Genomic DNA, 17,803 nt, shown 5'->3' with positions numbered 1-17,803 from the left:
AACCTGTCTACTTCCTTTTCTTCCTCTTTGCACCAGCCCCCATTCCTCTGACCCTCCTTTCTCACTTTCCCAACATCTGCAGTGTTAACCTCCTTCTCTAAGCCTATGCCCCAGCATCAGATCCTTTATAGCTCAAGTATAAGCCTCAACCCCAGCCCCCCCCCCCCCCCACAACCCAGGACTGATTAATCCTGATCACAACAGTGGGAGCTTGTTCTTTACTCCCGACCCTCTTTCCTCCTATAGCCAGTGCTGCTGCCAACAGTGCAGCAGTTCTGAAACACAAGAACAGTATCTGAATTCAAGAAAGCATGGGACAAGTACAGAGCTCTCTGAGGAAGAGAAAAGGGTTGTAGAGCTGTGGATAGGCAGACTGGACAGGCTGCATGGCCTTTATCTGCTTTCACATATCACAGTTATATCCAGGTCTGCCTCCTTCATGATGTAGTCCAGGTCTGTGATTTTGTTAAGAAGACGTCTGGAGTCTACAATACAATTCCCATCTTCTCTCTCTGTTAGTTTTTGTTCTCTTTTTTCCATTTTTATCAAAATTGACCCTCAATCTACATACAATTATCAAACTACCAACCCTAAGTGGATGATATAACTGATACCAAACAGCTCTCTCAAACAACTTATATGAAAAGAAAGGGAAAAGCCTCAGAGGTCCGTGGTAATACAGCACCCTAGCAGACCGGTCTGTGGAATACTCCTTTGGTGCTCATTAAAAGCTCTCTCAGGGCTGTCCACACTAGACCTCAATCTATCATTGGCAAAAACCCTTTCACCAATCTTTACTAATTATTCATCATTTATTCAACAAAAATGTTATTTTGGTGTTTCTTTTATATATAAAATCTTGTATAACATTCAGCACACTTTTCTGTACCCAACAGGGCCCGTTTCACCCTCAGGCATCTTCAGGGAAGTAATGCTTTAATTGATGTCTGCCAATTGAATTGAAATTATTTGTGAAGGCAGTTTCCTCTTCTCATTGTTGCACATGGGTAAAACTTTGGAGAAGGTCAAACATTTGGCTACCTTCCAACATCCTTCCCTATCTTCAACTGCTCGAGTCTTTATGTACTAATCATTAACCAGGTCTTTTGTACTGAGGTACACAGTAATATCCACTGCACTTTTGCACTGGACTGTCTGCCCATTCCGGTAAGTCAATGCAGTACTGCCAGTTATATATTCAGATGTTCTTAGGAAGATGTTTATTGAACTCCTGTAATATAAAACTATGCATGGGTACAATGTCATCCTTAGATTTGAGATGCTACTTCAAAATTGCTTCATGAGAAGCAATTTTGGTGCCAGGAAGTTAGTTCTTGCATGGGGAGACAAAGCTGTGAGTCAGTGCTTCTTTTTTTATAGTTTTCCTTGGATCACTACTGGGAGGTCAACAGTAAAACACCTGAAGGAAAATAGTGGGAAAAAACTGACTATAGGTCTTTCTTCCTGTGTCATTCTGTCATCAACTCATTTTATAAGATGTGTATAGGCGACATACAGTTTTGCATGTGCTTGGAACACTGATACTCAATTTCCCTTGAAACTGGGCCACAGCAAGACTGTTTCTGTGTGCGATTGTTTTCCCATACGTTGGGTGTGGTCTGTGCATTTGCTGCACAGCACTTGACTTTAAGATCCTAGCTAGGGCCAAGCAAAACTTCATTATGCCCTCATTGGCCACTGATCAGCCACTGAGGTAGAAGTGCTTGGAGAGGTTCTGAATGGAAGCAGATGTATGATGCTCTTAGACTGGATACATACAGGCCAGGCCTTGATGGGTTTCCAGAAGCTTGTAAGACCGTTTCTTGTTTGCTTTCAGACTTGCTTTACATGTTGTTGCGCAATGAATATGGAAACCTGCTGAGGAAGTTCTTCCAGTAAAGTTGCAGACACAACAGCATAATCCACTCAATATAGTTATTACTGAGAATTAGGACTTAATCATGGAACTCTGTATTGAAAGGCCCAGCTCCTTCATAGCTAAAGAATAAAGTTCAGGTTGGATGTGGACTTTTCTCTGTGGCTACAGCAGGGATTGTCAGGTAGCTGTGATATGAACCACCTTCTAATTTTTAAGAGGAACAGATCATTTTCAACATGTTTGCTATTTTGATATCAAGAAATAAGTGGACAGGAATAGTAAACAGATCCACGAATATCATAATGCCTTTATAGTGTAATCACACTCTGGTCACATGATACTATATCATGGCTGTTTCCTATAGGCTAACAATGTTAAAAAGCACTGCTGGGCATTGGAAAAAATTTTATCAAATGTTTCTCAGATGTTAACCTCCTACTAATACCTCATCTGTATCTCTCAACAAAAAAGGTTAGTACTTGTCCGCTCTTATTGTTGAAGAAACTATTGATTCAGTCCCACTTTTGTTTCTCTCTCTCTCTCTTCTCTTCAGCTTTGCACTTCTGTTATTATGTTGTACTTTCTCCTGCATTGTACGCCACATAGAGCCCGCACAGAATCAAGAAAATCACGTTGATTTCACTATCCAAGCTAAGTAACGGCTTATGGCCGAAATTTTCAAAGCATGAAAGAAGTGTATGTGGAGTTTTTTTGAGACTAATGATTAAGGAGGTCCCCTCTTTATCTAAGGCATGTCCTTTAAACAGAGGTGTGTCCGGTTTCACTGAGGTCTTTTTTCTCCACCAACTTTCATGTTTACAAATTTACTATCACCCTTAAAACACTGGCAGATTGTAGAATTTTTGAAAACAGTATTGATTGTATTCTACATATTCCGTATATTGCGGATATAAATGTTCACAATAAATAAATAATCAATTTCTGCTTTTTCTTCAATAATTGTTTTTTTTCCAGCTGAAGTAGAAGCAGAAATGAATAAAAACAAAGCAAAATTTTTTTAAAGAGTTTCATTAAGAGTGGCACTGTTAACATTTGCTTTTGGTATAAGTTATGAAAGTTCCTTTGAAAGAATAATTCAAGTCTCATGAATTTATTTTTAGCAATGATTAAACAGATTGATTGGAGACACTGAGACACCACCCCTTAATTCTATAAACTTGCATGCATAATGTATTGCTTACAAAGCTGCACACACAAGTTACAGAATAGTCAGTTGTATGCATAACTTAATTAACTGCCAATTGGCATTAACAATCAATAATTGGCTATAAGTGGTGTTAATTGACACTAATTTGCAGTTATGCATATAACTGCCTTTAGTTGGTATTCTACAAATTGAGGGACCCTTTTACAGAGCAGCAGTAAGCCCAACGCGGGCTTACTGCTCGCTCTTTTGGGACTACCACCGGCCCAACACAGCCACAGGCGGTAATCCTGCCCGAGCGTGCACCATTTCCGGGGGAAAAAGAAAACCTCAGGAATTAGCTTGCGCAATGGTAACCCGGCGGTAATCAGGCAATGCCATGTGCTGCCCAGATACCGCCAGGTTACCATGAGAGCCCTTATCGCCATCTCAATGGGTGGTGGTAAGGGCTCCTCGTTTAGCCATGTGTGCTGGGGGCTTTTTACCCACTGCAGTTAAAGGGCCCTGGCGCGCGGGAAAAATAGCCAGCGCAGGGCCCCTTTTTCCTGCAGCTTGGTAAAAGAGCCCATGAGCGTACAAAATCCATAGTGCAAATTTTTAAGGGGGAGGGGTCTGGGTGGGTCAGGGGTGTGCCCAGCACTTACATGAACAGATTATACAATACTGACAGTTATGTGCCTGACTGAGACCAGTAAGTCATGAGCATTTACACCAGCCATTGATCTAGCCTACGGGCTCCTGCAAAAGGTAGGTGAATAATTGTCAACATATACTAGTATTGCAATTACACATAGGATTCACACTTAGCATGCATCTACCCGGTGCCTAATTTTAGGTAACCAGTAGAGACTCCCAATGGGACTCATTTTACAAGGCTCTGTGTAGGTTTACACGGCATGTACATATAAAGGGAAAGGGAATGGGACTTGATATACCGCCTTTCTGTGGTTTTTGCAATTACATTCAAAGCAGTTTACAACAACTAGGCTACTCCTCTACTCCATAAGAACCTAAGAACAGCCGCACTGGGTCAGACCAATGGTCCATCTAGCTCAGTATCCTGCAGCCTGATCCAAGATGGCCACCTGAGCAGATGTGCAGGAAAGAGTTCCAGACACCTTCTGAAAGTTGGCCCAATTGAGAAGCCACGGACCAGTTATGGGAAAGCGGAAGGGTAAACTCAGATTGCCTACCTCCACAGGCAGGGTTGATTCCCCTCTCATGCGGCAGCTGATGTTGGAGGAGTCGGGACTCCAAATACAAGGAGCTGGAGCAAGCGCTTTGGGAGGTCCGGGAGAGCATGCTGACCTAAGTGCTGAGGGAGTGTCTTTAAGTCCTCCCCAGATAACGCCCCCCCCCCCCCAAGACTGGGAAGAGAAGCCGCGGGAGTGAGTGAGCAGCAAGCTGAATCTGGAAGTCGGTCCCCAGCAGCTGCGTGTGGAGACCCTGCCGCTGCGTCAACGCTAGTGAGTTTACCAGCTCGGACAGTATTGTCTGAAAGAAATCCTGACGACTCTTCCATGAATCTTGGAGTTTTGAACAAGCCATCGACCATTACATTGGATTCTTTGTGGGAAGCAATACAGGGACTGAACACCAACCTGCATCAAATTTCAGGTATTCTGCGAGGTGAAGTAACGGAGCTAAAGCAATCGCAAAATGATTTAGTAATGAAAATTGCAGAACATTCTACAAAGATGGAACTTTTTGATAAAGATCTTAAAATAGTGAACTCAACAACACAAGTCATTGCGCCGGGGGGGGGGGGGGGGTGTCGTGCTGCACCCGGGTGGTAGCTGACCTAGGATCATCACTGGGTTTTGGATCTTGAAACTTTGCTGAAAGGGGCTGATTTGGGTGGTGATCACAGAGACATGTTTCACAGAAAACCATGGCTGGGATATGGTTATATATTTTTTATTTATTTGTATCCCACATTTTCCCACCTATTTGCAGGCTCAATGTGGCTTACATAGTTCCGTAGCGGCGTTCACCAACTCCGGCAGAGAAAACAAATACATAGAGTTACCGAGTTATAATCTGTTCAGGAAAAACAGGGTAGGAAGAAAGGGAGAGGGAGTAGCATTATATGTTAAAAATAATATTAAAGTCACACTGGATAAGGAAGAGTCACTGTGGGTCAATCTGGAAAGAGGGAATGGCAAATGTATTTACATTGGTGTGATATATAGGCCTCCTTCACAGACTGAAGGTATGGACAGAGATTTAATTGAAGATATTCAAAATATAGCTGTGAAAGGGGAAGTACTACTAATCACTAATAGGTGATTTTAATATGCTGGATGTTGATTGGCGTATCCCTATTGTGGGGCCCTTTAGAAGCAGGGAGATCCTGAATTCTGTACAGGGGGTTCTATTCCAGCAGTTGATAATGGAACTCAAGTGGAATGGGGCCATTCTGGATTTAGTACTTACAAATGGGGAGAGTGTTTCTGATGTTATAGTGGGTAATTATCTGACATCCAGTGATTGCAGGATGGTGTGACTTAATATTAAGATAGATGTAGAGAGGGTTCATTTAAAAGTGCAGGTTCTAGACTTAAAAAAAAACTAACTTTGATCAGATGGGGGATTATGTCAAGGAATTGTCTGGATGGGAACATCTGGAAGAAGTTGGAAAACAATGGGCAAAACTAAAAGGAGCTATTGTAAGGGCAACAAACCTTTTTGTAAGGAAAGTAAATAAAAGTAAGAGGAAAAGAAGGCCACTTTGGTAGCTGAAAAGGTAAGGAAAAAGAGGTTAGCCTTTATAAACTACAAGAGATCACAGAAAGAGGAAGGCAGGCAACAATATATGGAAAAGCTAATAGAAGCTGGTAAAGCAAAGTTGCAAATGGTAAAATGCGAGGAACAAGACATTTTTTTAGATATGTTAGTCATAGGGGGAAGTGCAAAATTGGCATTGTGAGACTCAAAGGTAAAGGGTAGGAATATGTAGAAGCTGATAAAGATAAAGACAGAATTGCCTTACAAATATTTCTGTTCTTTGTTCACAGCTGAATGGCCTGGAGCAGGATCACAGAAAACAAACACAAATAGAAATGGAGGTGTTGTAGTCCTTGAACGATTTTCAGAGAACTGTGTTCATGGCTAATCTAAAGGTGGATAAAGTGATGGGGCCAGATGGTATACATCTGATGGTACTGAAAGTCTAGCTTTTGCGGTAAGTAAATAAATGAAAACGCTTTTAAAACAGAGAACAGCAAGTTTTTGGAATCCAATAGATTACAAGACCCAAGGCTACATGGTTTCACTAGAGGAAGGTCTTGTCTGTCAAATCTGATTCATTTCTTTGACTGGGTGACCAGAGAGTTGGAGCAGGGAGAGAGCTAGATGTGGTTTATTTAGATTTTAGCTATGCCTTTGACACAGTTCCGCATAGACTACTACTACTATTTATCATTTCTATAGCGCTACAAGGCATACGCAAACTAATAAATAAACTGAGTGCCCTCAGTATGGACCCTAAAGTGACTGATTGGGTTAGGAACTGGTTGAGTGGAAGGCAACAGAGTGTAATGGTAAATGGAGCTCACTCTAAGGAAAAGGATGTTACCAGTGGAGTGCCACAAGGTTCGGTTCTTGGGCTGGTTCTTTTTAACATTTTTGTAAGTGATATTGCTGAAGGACTGTCTGGTAAGTTTAGCCTCTTTGTGGATGATACCAAAATCTGCAATACAGTAGATACCCTGTTGGTGTGGATAACATGAAAAAGGATCTAATGAAGCTTGAAGAATGTTCTGGAATTTGGCAGCTAAGATTTAATACTAAAAAGCTCAGGGTCATTTGGACTGCAAAAAATCTGAGAGAACAGTACAGTAAGGATGAAGAACTTTTGTCCTTGAAAGAAGAGTGGGACTTGTGTGTGATCATATGTGATGAGCTTAAGGTGGCCAAACAGGTAGAAAAGGTGACAGCAAAAGCTAGAAGGATGCTTGGGTGCATAGGGAGAAGAATGACCAGTAGGAAAAAAGAAGGTGATGATGCCCCTGTATAAGACTCTGGTGAGACCTCATTTAGAATATTGTGTACAATTCTGGAGACCACACCGTCAAAAAGATAAAAACAGGATGGACTTGGTCCAGAAGGTGGCTACTAAAATGGTCAGTGATGTTTGTCATAAAGCATACGGGGACAGACTTAAATATTTTGGTATGTATACTTTCAAAGAAAGGTGGGAGAGGGGAAATATGATAGAGATATTTAAATACCTATGTACAGGAGTCTCTTCTCTTTCAGTTGAAAGGAAGCTCTGGAACAAGGGGACATAGGACGGAGGTGAAAGGAGATACTCAGAGGAAATACTACTTCATGGAAATGGTGGTGAATTCATGGAATGGCCTCTGGGTGGGGGCTGTAGAGATGAAAACAGTATCTGAATTCAAGTAAGCTTGGATCAAGTACATAAGATCTCTAAGGGAGTGATAGGTAGAGTATATGGCATGGATGGGCAGATTGGCTAGGCCATGAGTGAGGAATAGCCTAGTGGTTAGTGCAGTGGACTTTGATCCTGTGGGATTGAGTTCAATTCCTACTGCAGCTCCGTGTGACTCTGGGCAAGTTACTTAACCCTCCATTTCCCCTGGTCCAAAATAAGTACCTGAATATATGTAAACCACTTTGAATGTAGTTGCAAAAACCTCAGAAAGGCAGTATATCAAGTCCCATTTCCCTTTCATGTTTCTATGTTAGCATTTTTGCATGGTATGAACGCTTTATAGCAAGATTGTTTTTGCTCCAGGAACACTCTGGGAGATGTATTTCTTCTCAATGTTCAACTGTATTATTGGTGTTTCAATAAAGTACCTCATTGAAGGAAGAAAGTGCTGCTTTGTCTGTGAATTGACGCATGCAAGGCACATGTAACTACTTGTGCCCAGTTATAGAATTACTCTTTAAATATGAATGAAATAGATTGACAGAACTGCAGAGAGACAGTAATGGGCAAAGCCGCACTTGTAGGGCAAAGCAATTGACAGGCAAGCCCTGCTATATGCAAATCAGTTGCTCCTTTGCCTATGAAACTGGGTTACATTCTTTTCCTGTTGGCACAGCTCTTCTTTAGCAACCAAAACTGAGATAGAACAATGTCTATTGTATTGTAAAACAGAGATACGGGATATGATAGTTTATTGAGATAGACATGGGGGAAGCCACTGCTTGACATGGGATTGTTAGCATGGAATGTTGCTGCTAATTTGGTTTCTGCCAGATACTTGAGACCAGGATTGGCCACTCTTGGATGCTGGGCTAGATGGACCATTGGTTCTAATGGATAATTTCAGACAGAAATAAAAAAGATGGCATTTGATAAATTTTAAAGAGGGATGAATAAGACTAACAAAAAGGGGGAAGTATACCCATGGTTAAAAGTAAAGAATATGCCAAAGGTAAAAAGAAAAATTACTTTTGATAATAGAAATAGGGGCGAATATGGAATAAATGATTGTACAGAGGAAAGAAGTAGAAAAGGAATGAGGAATGATCAATGTCATGCAGTAACTATGTAAATGTTTTGCTACTTTTACTTGTAAAGAAGTACAAGATAAAATATGTTACTTTTACTTTTACTGAAGTAATAATTTTGCCAATTTGTACTACTTGTACTCAGTTATATCTGATGCTTGCAGTTAAAAGTAAAAAGTAAAAACGGAAGGCAGATGTAAATGTGATTCCTCAGTAAACCAAATAAAACAGCAAAACTGGAAACAGGATTTTGCTATTGCAAAACTTGTCAAGCAAACAGTGGATCACCTCATCTTAAATGTTGCTGTTCAGTGAGTATAATCTATAAGAACAGTGGAGTTGCCTGTGTTTGTTGAACTGGTTACTAGTCTCCAGCCAAACAGAACAGTGATGTTGGGTCACTTTAAAGTGGAGATGAAGATGAAGCCGGTAACAATTCTTTTTTTCAACTTTAAATGTTTTATTGATTAGCATAAACAGCAAACACATATTCAAACCATGAATATAACCAAAATCACAACCTGATAAGAGTCTATAGGGACGAAGTCTGCTTGTCTGGCCTTAAGACTGAAGAATTCCCACACATTTGAAGTTCTTGCATCAATTCTCAAAAATATTTTGAGAAAATTGTTTGAACAACAGACGATGATTCCAACTTTGTGAAAGCTTTCTTTGTAATTGGACAGCATGACGATGATAATGAAGAAACAGATGAAGACAGTACTACTTCTAATGCTGCTGATAATGATGATAAAGTAGTCTTTGCTTTATGGAAGTGAAGCGTTTCAGAGATTCCCTTGATCAAAACCTGCAGACCCAGTCAGAAGACATCAAAGACATCAGTAATATTGTAACCTGGCCTTATTTGAAGGAACTTTTTTTTTTTAAAATCAGACTGAATAATCCAGTTTCTGCTAGTGCAGTTGTAAAACTTTTTTAGCTGTGCTGGATTAATAACTCACAAGCACACTTACATGAGTGACAGTCATTTTCAAAAATTTAGTTTACTTAAAGCAAAGAGGGGCATTATTGAACGGCGCCGGCCAAATAGATGGCCGGCCATCGCTATGGCCGGCTCCGTGAAACAGAGGAGCAAACCATATTTTCGAACAAGATGGCCAGCCATAAGGGTGGCCATAGATATACCATTATCGCGGTAGAAGCCGGCCAAATTAAATCCGGCTAAAGCATAGCAAAAAGGCCGCCATTAAACATTCCATTATTACGGTTCAAACCGGCCAAATCAGGGACGGCCAAAGTATACGAAGAATTCGGTAGTGGTGACAAATAATACGTTACTGTACTTGACAGTTTTCACTGTTCCTTAAATGTTCCCTCTATCTGGATGTTCGCAACTACATGCAGTGTGCTTGCAGAACATGCAGGTACGGGAAATATATTGTGGATGAAGTTCGCATATTTGGAGGGCCTGGAGCAGGTGGAGGGCCAGGAGACGGAGGAGGAGGAGGGCCAGGAGACGGAGGAGGAGGGCCAGGAGACGGAGGAGGAGGCCCAGGAGGAGGAGGGCCAGGAGATGGAGGAGGAGGCCCAGGAGGAGGAGGGCCAGGAGACGGAGGAGGAGGCCCAGGAGGAGGAGGCCCTGGAGACGCAGGAGGAGGGCCAGGAGGAGGAGGGCCAGGAGGAGGACGCCTGGGCAGACATGCCTCCCCTTAAGGGGGATGATGAGGGGCCCACCCCCCTGCAGTCTCCACCCCATCCCCACCCCCATCCCCACCCCCAATCCTACCCCCATCCCCAGCCCCATCCCTTGCCCCAGTACTGCACCTCCTGCAGCAACTGGTTGATGGCCAAACCCAGTTGCTGCAGGAGGTGTCAGCAATGAGGCAGGAGATGGGGGCAATGCAGCAAGCTAATAAGCAGCACCTTAGTGCAGTGAGAGTGCTCCTGGTGCTGCTCATTAGCCTGCTGTGCATGGCCATTGCAGGTGGACGACGTGGGCACCATTGAGGGACTTTTGGGGGGGGAGGGGGGAAATATTATACAGTTTGATTGCATTGTTACATTTGAATACACATTTGTTACTTTTGATATAACAGGGTGTGTGTCTCTCTTTGTGCACTACATATTTTCAAATGCTGGGGTTGATGTGAGAGGAGGCAGCAATATGAATTGCATGACAGGTGACCTGTGACAGATAAATGTTGGTACATAGGTGTGATGTGTGGCCATACAGAAGGCCAGCTGTTCCAACCAAACTGCATGGCTGTATGGTAAGGGGGGAGGCTGGGTGGGCGTTTCTGTTGAGGAACACAAATGCTCATCCAGACTCTCCCCCCCCCCTTACCATAAAGCCCCACAGCACAGACAGGGCCGTGCCTAGGGTCTCTGGCGCCCCCCTGCAGACTATCAGTTGGCGCCCCCCCTGCAGACTATCAGTTGGCGGCACCGTTGGCGGTGGGCCCCCCCCCCCCCCCCCCCCGTGAAAATGATCGCTCACCACTTGCCACACTGACAGGAATTGTCAGCAATATTCTTAGAAACAAACTGCTATACATTGCAAAATAAGATAGCAGATGTAAATTCTCAAAGTGGACATATTCCAAACACTAAAATGAAAATAAAATGATTTTTTTTCTACCTTTGTTGTCTGGTGACTTTCTTTTTCTGATCATGCTGGCCCAGTATCTGATTCTGCTGCTATCTGTCCTCTTAACTCCGTTTCCAGGGCTTCCTTTCCATTTATTTCTTTCCTTTCCTCCTTTCTTCTTCATTTCTGGTCCTCAGCTTCTGCCTATTTTCTTCATCCATATGCAGTTTTTCTCCTCTCTTCCTTTTCCCTCATTTCATCTCCTTCATCTCTCTTCCCTCCCCTCTATGTCCAGCAATTTCTCCTCTCTCCCTGAGCCCTGCCCTCCCATCCATGCCCATCCATGCTCCTCTGTCCCCTGCCCCCTCCATTCATCCCTTTCCAGCAATTTCCCTCTCCCTGAGCCCTGCCCTCCCAATCCATGCCCATCCATGCTCCTTTGTCACCTGCCCCCTCCATTCATCCCTTTCCAGCAATTCCCCTCTCTCCCTGAGCCCTGCCCTCCCATTCCATGCCCATCCATGCTCCTCTGTCACCCTCCATTAATCCCTATCCAGCAATTCCCCTCGCTCCCTGAGCCCTGCCCTCCCAATCCATGCCCATCCATGCTCCTCTGTCCCCTGCCCCCTCCATTCATCCCTTTCCAGCAATTCCCCTCTCTCCCTGAGCCCTGCCCTCCCATTCCATGCCCATCCATGCTCCTCTGTCCCCTGCCCCCTCCATTCATCCTTTTCCAGCAATTCCCCTCTCTCCCTGAGCCCTGCCCTCCCATCCATGCTCCTCTGTCCCCTCCATTCATCCCTCTCTCCCTGAGCCCTGCCCTGCAATCCATATCCATCCATGCCCATCTGTCCCCTCCATTTATCCCTATCCAGCAATTCCCCTCTCCCTGAGCCCTGCCCTCCCAATCCATGCCCATCCATGCTCCTCTGTCCCCTGCCCCCTCCATTCATCCCTTTCCAGCAATTCCCCTCTCTCCCTGAGCCCTGCCGTCCATCCATGCTCCTCTGTCACCCTCCATTAATCCCTATCCAGCAATTCCCCTCTCTCCCTGAGCCCTGCCCTCCCAATCCATGCCCATCCATGCTCCTCTGTCCCCTGCCCCCTCCATTCATCCCTATCTAGCAATTCCCCTCTCTCCCTGAGCCCTGCCCTCCGAATCCATGCCCATCCATGCTCCTCTGTCCCCTGCCCCCTCCATTCATCCTTTTCCAGCAATTCCCCTCTCTCCCTTCCATGACCCCCCCACCTCGCATCCATGCTCGTCTCTCCCCTGCCCTCCCGCTCCCATTGTTCAACTACTGCCCGCCCTCTTCTCTCCCCCCAACATCCCTTTTCTTGGTTTTTTTTTTAAATTTACCTCCGTGGCGGTCCAGCACCAGCAGCGCAGCGTCAGTGAAGGAGGCGGCGCTCGCCTCCCGACGTCTCTAGCCTTCCCTTCGCTGTGTTCCGCCTTCTTCTGACGTCATTTCCTTGACATCAGAAGAAGGCGGAACACAGCGAAGGGAAGGCTAGAGACGTCGGGAGCGCCGCCTCCTTCACTGACGCTGCGCTGCTGGACCGCCACGGAGGTAAATTTAAAAAGAAAAAAAAAGAAAAGGGATGTTGGGGGGGGAGAAGAGGGCGGGCAGTAGTTGAACAATGGGAGCGGGAGGGCGAGCGAGGTGAGCATGGTGCGGCGGCACCTCCCAGAGGAAGGCGCCCCCCTGCCATGCTTACCTCGCTTACCGTGTTGGCACGGCCCTGAGCACAGAGTTGGGTAAATAATAGGTATGTTGTCTAGCACTAGTGATCTGCCAAGTAGAAACTAGCAGTTACCCATAGGTAGCACATAGACGATGTTTGCTCTGTGATCACCAGACACCCTTACCCACAACCAATCCTCATTGGTGAGGGCAAGGAAGGAGCTACAAACAGCTGGGTCAGCTTTTCACATTGAGCAATGGTATATAGTGCTGAGGAGAAAAGGGAAAACAATGGTAAAAGCATTAGATGGATGTTTACTTCATCACAATTGCAATAAAATACAACAGGTACAGAAGGCCACATAAATATGCATTTTTTATTTGATGACAGCTTTTTCAGTAGTAGCTCACAGTGAGTTATATTTAGGTACTCTGCATGTTTCTCAGTGCCAGGAAGGCTTTGAGTTTGCATCTGAGGTAATGGTGGGTTAAGTGACTTGTCTAAGGTCACTAGGAACAGACAAGATTTGAACCCACAATCTCTGGATTATAAGACCAGTGCTCTAACCACTAGACCACTCTAGCCACCAAGGTGTAGCCACCTGCAGGTAATTTGGAGTAGGAACTGTAACAATAAACCCTTTCTCTCACTATGACTTAAGGGCTCAGTAGGCACCTACCTGTGGCAACCTTGAAAATAGTTTGCAGGCTAGAATGTATAAATGTTGTTGTTCCATACTTATGGAGGATTGTAGGACTGTGTTGAATAATGTGGAAAAGACATTCAGGGCATATGTATTGCTGAGAAGTGGCCTAGTGGCTAGGGTGCTGGACTTTGGTCCTGGGGATCTGCATTCAATTCCCACTGCAGGCATAGGGTAAGTCACTTAATCCTCCATTGTCACAGGTACAAATAAGTACCTGTATATAATATGTAAGCTGCATCAAACCTGCCATGAGTGGGAAAGGCAGAGGTAACAAACATGATGTATTTATTTGTAGCATTTATATCCCACATTTTCCCACTGGATGCAGGTTCAATGTGGCTTACATGCCTCCCCTTGAGGGGGATGATGAGGGGCCCACCCCCCCTGCAGTCTCCACCCCATCCCCATCCCCAGCCCCATGGTTTACATGAGTTAAACCAAGAATACTGCATTACTGACATAATAAAACAATGCAAGCAGTGGAATAAGAAAGAACATATACTGATTTGTTATATATTGAAATGGATTGGCGGCCATCTATTTTAGGCGCAGCACTAAAGCTGGCTGGAACGGTATTATCGAAAACGATGGCCGGCCATCTTTTTCGATAATACTGTTTTAACCTGCCAAATGCATTGGATTTGGCCGGGGTTTGAGATGGCCGGTTTCTATGTTTAGCGATAATGGAAAGTTATGTCGGCCATCTCAAAGCCGGCCAAATTCAAGGCATTTGGTCGTGGGAGGAGCTAGTATTTTCAGTGCAATGGCCCCAAAAGCCCATACAACACATTCTGCTCTCATGGAGGTGGGTATGACATTTGAGGCTGGCATACAAGCTGGCAAAAAAGGTTTATGTTTTTATATTTTTAGTATGGGAGGGGATTGGTGACCACAGGGGGAGTATGGGCAGGTGATCCCCGATTCCCTCCGGTGGTCATCTGGTCATTTAGGGCACTTTTTTGGGACTTGGTCGTGAAAAAAAAAGGTCCAAAGAAAGTGACCTAAATGTTCGCTAAACACGGCTAATTTTTTGTCGATTATCGACAAAAGCCGGCCATTTCTGTCCAGCCCATAACCACGCCCCAGTCCCGCCTTCACCACGCCTCCAACACGGCCTCGTCAATTTTGGCCGGCTCCGCAACGGAGTTCAGTTAAACGTGGCCAAAAATCGACTTTCGATTATACCGATTTGGCTGCTTTTAGAAGATGGCCGGCCATCTCCCGATTTCTGTCGGAAGATGGCCGGCTATCACTTTCGAAAATAAGCATAAAAGTGGATAGAATTGTAGAGCAATAAAGTTGGGATAAAAGCATTAACAATAGTTGCATTCATTGTAGTTGCAGTACTTTTTCTTTTTAGTCAAAAATATATATTAGGCAATAACGTCTTTATTTTCAATAAGTACCTGATAGCCTATAGTGTTAGTGAATATGGTCATTGTCTAGGTATTTCTTTCATTCCAAAGAATATAGGGCCAGATTCTATATGTCACTTAAGAAATCCGTGCGGTAAACATTTCTATGTGGCACTTAGATTTAGGCGTGATATATAGAATACGCTTAGTTGTTACCAGTGGTGGTTACTCAGTAAGATTTCTTGATAGGAGGTGACTGTCATGGATTGCAGTTGTGTGCGCATTTAATACAGGTTTTTAATTAGCCATAAAACTTTTTGAAAAGATGCATTTTTAGTTCTCTTCTGAATTGGAGATTGTTGTCTATGCTTCTTAAGCCTTGGGAATTGTGTTCCACAATTTGAAGCCCAGATAATCAAAACCTGCTGTATAGATGGCCTTGTAGGTTGTGCTTCTGCATTTGCAGGGGGAACAGTAGGTACTCTCTGGTTCCTGGCTGTGCATTTCTTGATGATAGTTCAATCAGGTCTGACATGTATTCAGGACACAAACCAAACAGTATTTTGAAAATTGTCATGCCAGTTGAAGATTAGTTTGACCTTTATTGGGAGCCAGAGTAGCATGACTAACAGTGGTGTTGCTGTCTCGAATTTTGACTTTTTGAATATTAGTCTTGCTGCTATGTTTTGAACAGTCTGCAGTGATTTCAGTGTGCTTTCTTTGCAGCCTACATATGTTGCGTTGCAGTAGTCAAGATGGGGTAATATTAAGGATTGTACTATTAATCAAAATGTCTGTCTGGGGAAATAATCCCTGATCCTTCTCAGTTTCCATAGCATTTTGAAACTCTTTGTTGTTACTGATGAGACCTAATCTTCGAGCGTTAAATGTCTATCAAGAATAATTCCCAATAATTTTAGTTTTGGTTCTGTAGGGTATGTTTGGTCTATTGTGAATTTTTGGTAGGTAGTGTTGTTCTGCGATATGGATAGTACCAGGAATTTGGTTTTATCTCTGTTTAATTTCAGTTTGAAGATTTTGGCCCAGTTTTCCATTAGGTCTAGGCCTTCTTTTATCTTACCCAATATTTCCGTGATGTTGTCTTTATAAGGTACGTATATGGTGACATCATCAGCATATATAAATGGGTTAAATCCCATGTTTTCTAGTTTCTTCCCGAGTGGTGCTATCATGATGTTGAATAGTATGGGTGATATTGGCGATCCATGTGGTACCCCGTATTCAGGAGTCCATGAGGCATAAAACTGGTTGATCATCTTTACCAGATAGGATCTGGTCCTTAAGAATCCATTGATCCATGCTGCCACTGTACCACTGATTCCCATATTGTGTAGTAGGATCATTAGTGTTTTGTGGTTTATTACGTCAAACGCGCTTGACATGTCAAATTGTGGTAGTAGAATTTTCTGACCTTGGCAAATCGATCATCTGAATTTTGTTATCAATGCGGTTATGACTGTCACTGTGCTGTATTATGGCCTGAAGCCTGATTGAGAACTATGGAGCAGTGAGAAGTGTGTCCGATATTCCATACCACACCCATGGCTACACCCCCTTTTTGGCAGTACGCATTAGAATTGACACGCACCACTTTACAGAATATGCTTAGCAAGTTGTGCATGTAAATTCTAATTAATGCCAGTTAGTGTCAATAATTGCTTGTTAAGTGGCACTTATTTACACTGATTGGCTTCTTAAGTAATTAAATTGCATGCACAAATCCAGAATATGACTGGATTTATGCGCACAATTTTAGTCACGTTATATAGAATCTGAGGGTTAGTTTCTTGGCTGCATGTAGCCTCCAAAGTCTGGCTACACAAGAGCCACATAAACATGTTATGGGCATGTCACCAAGCAACTTATAGAATACTATAAGTTGTGTGCATTGCATGGTGCACTTAGGCCCACCAACTTACACCAGCCATTGGTCTGTCATAAGTAGGCGCACCTAATTTTTGGCATACCATTGTGGGTTTGTGCTAATATTCTAAAGCAGCTTAGTGCACTCTTACGCTGTTGTAGATCTAGTGCTAAGCGCAAGCCCTTGTGGCACCTAGAATGAGTAGCCACTTTATAGAATTACAGCCAGTAACTTACCCCTCAATATTCAAAAGCATTTAACTAGCCAGGATCGGCATCTGGCCAGTTAAATACCCCTTAACCGGCTATCCAGCAATATTCAGTGGAGGATAGCCAGCTATCTCCTGCTGAGTATTGCCAGATAGCAGCTAACAGATAGCCGGTTATATCGGCTGACATAACTGTCTATTTGCTCATTTTCAGCCCACTTTAATGGCTATATTTGGCCTGTTAGAAGATATCCGGCTGAATAGCAATTTGGTCTGTTATCTTCTAACCGGCCAAACATAGGCTGCATATTCAATGCCAATCACTAGAAATGGCCCTGCATTGAATATCTGGGTTTAGCGGTGACCTCGGGAGTTATTCAGGCTAACTCCCATGATCTGAATATCGGCTCCTTTAAGAAATGAGACAGCATACTTCTCTTGCTGGTGCTACCTAATTCTCATTTCCTAAAGTGCTACTAGGAATACACAATACTTTACAGAGAGTAGCTGCTTCAGAGAGCCCACAGTCCAATTAAGACAAACATGCAGCATACAAGGCTGGGAGAAACAGGTGCCAGTGCACAGTATCTACACAGCCAGACAACAATCAGCTCTGCTGTGCAGCAGCACATCATCACCTCGGGCACTGAACCGAGGGGCACCAAAGGAATCCATACCGTCACATGCCTTACCTCATTTTTATCCCAAGCCTCCAGCACAGCAACCTCCTCAGCCAATGATACAAAATTCTGCATCCAGGCCAATGATGGGCATCCACTCATACCCAAAGAACCAGATCCACCCACAGCTCTGAGTAAACTGACTGCCTGTCTAACCGCAACTCAGGAATGGGCAAACAACAACAAACTCTGCCTGAACCCAAG

The 17,803-nt window shown here is 43.8% G+C and overlaps 1 protein-coding gene across 1 annotated transcript in view; it reads left to right on the top strand.

Annotated features, from left to right (window-relative positions):
• The first annotated feature begins 1,143 nt into the window (after positions 1-1,143).
• LOC115476776 (deoxyribonuclease-1-like) overlaps positions 1,144-17,803 on the top strand; it is a 102,115-nt gene continuing 85,455 nt past the window's right edge. Inside the window, exons 1-2 of the mRNA XM_030213356.1 lie at positions 1,144-1,167; positions 6,062-6,228. The gene's annotated coding sequence lies outside the window, so the exon portion shown is untranslated. The remainder of the gene's footprint in view (positions 1,168-6,061; positions 6,229-17,803) is intronic.

The sequence above is a fragment of the Microcaecilia unicolor genome, chromosome 8 (genome assembly GCF_901765095.1).
Source record: "Microcaecilia unicolor chromosome 8, aMicUni1.1, whole genome shotgun sequence".
Lineage (NCBI taxonomy): Eukaryota > Metazoa > Chordata > Amphibia > Gymnophiona > Siphonopidae > Microcaecilia > Microcaecilia unicolor.
The sequence above is the reverse complement of the archived record's forward strand: the minus strand, read 5'-3'. Positions and strand labels throughout refer to the sequence as shown.